Source organism: Eumetopias jubatus, unplaced genomic scaffold (assembly GCF_037043125.1).
Source record: "Eumetopias jubatus isolate StellerSeaLion01/CBP00866 unplaced genomic scaffold, mEumJub1_p1.0 scaffold_11, whole genome shotgun sequence".
Taxonomy (NCBI): domain Eukaryota; kingdom Metazoa; phylum Chordata; class Mammalia; order Carnivora; family Otariidae; genus Eumetopias; species Eumetopias jubatus.
In genome coordinates this window covers 5,473,237-5,478,495 of record NW_028274817.1, presented here as the reverse complement: position 1 = coordinate 5,478,495, position 5,259 = coordinate 5,473,237, and positions in this window count along the sequence as shown.

The window sequence follows — 5,259 nt, the reverse complement described above, 5'->3', positions numbered from 1 at the left end:
TGGTCAATGTATGAGGACATAGAATTCCCCTAAACATATATTCACATTTTTTTCTCTAACTCATGAAGTCCATTCCCTATCCCTTCCCTCTGTGCTCACTCACTCTTCCTCTCAAATGTTCCCTTGCTGCCCTTAAGTGCTTTTGTAATTCAAATGTTGAATCACAGGGTTTATTATTTATAGATCTAAGTCTCTACAATAATCAGTTGAATATTTGAAACAGGTTCCTTTATACAATGGGTCCTTTGAAACAGGTTATTTATTCCAGGACCTAGTTTCAATCAAAATGAGACCATTTCTAAGGCATCTTGCTCCATGGCAAAATCCAAAAGCAATGCTCAGCAGTAATATTAACATATTCCATGGAACATATTCTATTTAAATGCTGTACTGTAGCCATATTTGGAATTGATATATCATTTATGTTGGCTTTCTCTACATATCTTCCTCCTGAAAACCATTCGGGGCCACCCCAGCACCAAACAACAATCCCTATGTATTTCAGAACAATTATACACAAACACACTCACATACAAGCTCTCACACCTTCTCACAAATAATGGGACAAAATTTAGAGAATAAGCCTCCCCCCCACTTCCTTTGTCCTCTGGGACTTAGAATATTTGCCTACATTATTCTGCTGAGTTAGTTTGCATTCCCCAGAAGTCAGTTGGTAAGTAGAAAGGACCATTCCACTCACTCATCATATCTAGATATTACAGGCCAGATAAAGCTCCAATTGGAAGAGAGCTGGACAGAACTCTCTTTCCAAATTGAATCCTCCTTATATTACCACATGAGCCTGATTTGGACATCCTCTGGTCAAGGAAAGGGGACTGCAGTAGCAGAAGAGGTAGCCATGCACTTCATTTAGGAGAACAAGGCAGATTCTCCTTTCTACTATTTCCTATGCCCAGCTGTGACCAGTCTAACAGGTTGCTTTGATACTTTCATCACAGCACTTAGTTTTGGAACTGGATCACGGTCCAGGAAACATTGTCTATCCAACAAAATTTCTCAAAATATCTCAACCTTTTCTCTTGAATTTATTGACATCAATGAAAGGGACTAAAGTTATATTCCACTGCAACATTTACATATACCACCTTCCCTTTCTATATACTTCTCTTACGCACCAAAGTTTTTCCCTGGATTGGCACTTCAATCACCACACTGGAAACCAAATACCTTACAACTATCCCTATTTGTCAACTAGCAGGCCAAATGCCATTTCTTCTATTCTTTCTCTGTCTCTTTTTTCATGCCAACTGCAAAGTCATGGCCACAGCCTGGCACATATCAGAGGTAGCTGAATCTAAGGGCTCAGAGAAGGCCCAAACACAAAACCATTCTCTACTCATTAATACTCAGGATCAAATTAGAAGGGAGAAACAACACAGTAATTTGAATAAGGAATATACAATATAATGAGTTATTAACTAAACCAGGAAACTAGAGTAATGAGGATTGGCCAGAACAAAGTAAAGAGAACTTTAAAGAATATAGTAATACCAGATACAGCATTATATAAAATTATAGACAGTAGTCACTAACCCTTAGTCAACATCTGATTCATCTCATTGTTGGTGTCTGTTCAGTTTGTTGGTTGTCTTTTCTCATTCATGCTGTTATTTTCCTGGTTCTTGATATGACAAGGGATTTTCTCTTCAATAAAAAATGGACATTTGGAATATTAGTTATATAATAAGACATCTTATCATATTTACGTTTTTGTTACTAGGCAAACAGTCTTTCTGTTGAAGACTATGTGAGTGTGTATACTCAGCTTCCCACTGGGCCCTACTGAAAACACACTAGCAAAAGTGGGGCTGTGTCTCACACCGCCTCTTTGTAGACATGTGGTAGGTAGAAGTACGACTCCTCTTACCTCAGGCCCACTCATATTATCCCAGAAAAAGTGGGACACCAACTCACATAGCCTAATTACCTCTATGAGGGGCTGGAAAATTAGCTCTCTACCAGGCCTCACTTTCACTAGAGAGAAAGGAAGTGGTAGACAACTCACCCTGCTTTGTTGCTGTTTGGTAATGGTGGAAGTTCAGCTTTCCACTGGGCCCCACTGCCTTAAAGAGAAGAAGAAAAGCAGATTACCATCTGTCTCTGCCTCCCTCCACCTCATTCTGTCTCTTTGATGTTAAGAAGGGGTAAAGACTTAGCTCTCCTTCGGGCTCTTGATATTCTCCAATAAAAAGGGACCAGGGATCCTTGGATAAATGGTTAGATCTAGGGATGTGGCAGGAAAATTACAAGATAAGTCTGGATCATCTTATAGTTCCAGAGAGTTATGAAGTGCTCAAAAAACAAAAACAATGGGGACATGCCAAGGGGACACAGGAGCCAACCTGAAAGAGCTCCCAATGGCCCAATCTGGAATAAGAGTGGCAACAGAATGAATGATGCAGTATTCGATTATAACCCAAAGTACAAAGCAAATATATGAATCCACATAGATACAAATAAATGATCAAATAAATAATTAAGGGAGAAGATATAAATCGTCTTTATAGAGTAATTCCAAATAATACATATATATAGTGCCCCTCCAAGAGGTGGCACTTAATCCCCCTTTTCCCCTGCCCTTGCAATTTCTGAGTATGGGCTTTACTTAGGAACCAGCTTTCAATAATAAATTATGCAAAGGGAAAACATATTAACTTTTCAGTGGAGACATCTGACAAACACTAACATAACCAAGTGATCAAGGCTGATATCATCAGTGATATTATATATATGCCATAGACAACCAGATGTGATGTGATGGAAAGGGCTCTTCATCTCTGTGACATTTTTTCTGAAACTCAATATCCTGAGTCTAATTTTGAGGGAAAAAAACAGACCGATTAAAATTGGGGGACAGTCAAAAGAGTACCTTCATATTATTCCTCAATGCTATGAAGGTCATAAAAACAAGAAAAGACTGAGAAATTGTCACAGATTGAAGGAGACAGGTTATAAAGACGAAATACAATGTGATATGCTAGACTGGATACTGGAACAGAAAAAGGATCTTAATGGGAAAAACTAGTAAAATCAGAATAGTGTGGAGTTTAATTAATAACAATATGCTAATGTTGGCTTCATAGTTTTGAATAATGTATCACAGTGATATAAGCTGGTAACATTAAAAGAAAACTGAAACTGAGTGAGGAGTATATGGGCACTTTCTACTACCATTGCAACTTTTCTGTAAATCTAAAATTATTCCAAAATAAGACTTATTTAAAATATTAAGTGGTATATTTTGAAGTAAGATTATAATACTCAATATTGTTTGGATATCAGTTTTTCCCAATGTTGCCTATAGATTCAAAGAAATGTTGAGTCAAATTTGCCAACTGTTTTTTGTAGGAATTTACCAGTTTATTCTTAAATTTATATGGAAATCAATCTAATTCATATGAAAACAAAATATAGCAAGAACTATCTTTTTTCTTTTTTAAATTTTATTTATTATGTTATGTTAGTCACCATACATTACATCATTAGTTTTTGATGTAGTGTTCCATGATTCATTGTTTGTGCATAACACCCAGTGCTCCATGCAGCACGTGCCTTCTTTAATAGCCATCCCCCCTACCTCCCTCCCCTCTAGAACCCTCAGTTTGTTTCTCAGAGTCCATAGTCTCTCATGGTTCATCTCCCCCTCCGATTTCCCCCCCTTCATTCTTCCCCTCCTGCTATCTTCTTCTTCTTCTTCTTCTTCTTCTTCTTCTTCTTCTTCTTCTTCTTCTTCTTCTTCTTTTTTAACATATAATGTATTATTTGTTTCAGAGGTACAAGTTTGTGATTCAACAGTCTTACACAATTCACAACACTCACCATGGCACATACCCTCCCCAATGTCCATCACCCAGTCACCCCATCCCTTCCAACCCCCAACACTCCAGCAACCCTCAGTTTGTTTCCTGAGATGAAGAATTCCTCATATCAGTGAGATCATATGATACTTGTTTTTCTCTGATTGACTTATTTCTATAGCCAGAACTATCTTATAAAACTATAACACACATGTAGGTATCATACTATTCAATTCCAAGATTTACAATAAAGCTAAAATATTCAAGAAGAATACTGAGATCCAGCAATGGAATAGCATAGAGAGTTTAGAAATAAACCCACAGTTATATGGCCAATTGGTTTTGACAAAAGCAAGAAGGCAACATAATGGTAAAAAGAAAAGTCTTTTCAGTAAATATTGATGTATGATCTGGATATCTTCAGGGATGATATAAACCTTGCCTGCTTGCAAGGACAGTCATGCACCTAAACATTAAAGTAAAGCAATAAAGCTTCTAAAAAACCTAGCAAACATCACTGTGACCTTAGAGTAGGCAAATGTTTCTTAGTACATAAAAACACTAAACCTAAAATAAAATATTGATTAAAAAATGTTCATCAGATTAAATCTTGTGTTCATTAAAAGATATCATCAGGAAATAAATGGTCAGACCAAAGATTAGGATAAAACATTTTTAGTGTATCAAGAATATATATAACATTTCATGTATAAGTAACATGACTGATAGAGATTTTAAAGTAATGATCATAAGGATACTCACTGGACCTGAGAAGAGTGAAAGACATAAGTAAGACACTTAACACAGGTATGAGGAATAACATAACATATAAAGGGCACAATAAACAAAATGAGAAGCAAAATGCTTGATGGAATGAACAGCAGGATGAAAGAAGTGACTGAGAAGCCAGAGTAATGTAAAGGAATCAAGATAAACAAAAAAGAGGGAAAAAAAGAATTACGCAAAGTGAGAATAGACTTGGGGAATTCAGTGATTCCATCAAATGTAATAATATTTGTATTATAGGAGTCCCAGAAGAAGAAGAAAGAAAAGGGGGCCTTAAAACCTACCTAATCTGGGGAAGGAAACAGATATCCAGATCCAGGAGGCACAGAGAACTCCCACCAAAATCAACAAAAGCAGATCCACACCAAAACATATTGCAATTAAATTTACAAAATATAGTGATAAAGAAAAAAATTTAAAATCAGCAAGACAAAAGAAGACAGTAAATTACAATGGAAAACTCATAAAACTAGCAGGGGATTTTTCAGCAGAAACTTTCAAAGCCAAAAGGGAGTCGCATGATATATTCAAAGTGCTGAATGGGAAAATCTGCTGCCAAGAATACTCTATCCAGCAAGGCTAGCATTCAGAATAGAAGGAGAGATAAAGAGTTTTTCTAAACAAAAAAAAAAAAAAGAAAGAAAGAAAGAAAGGA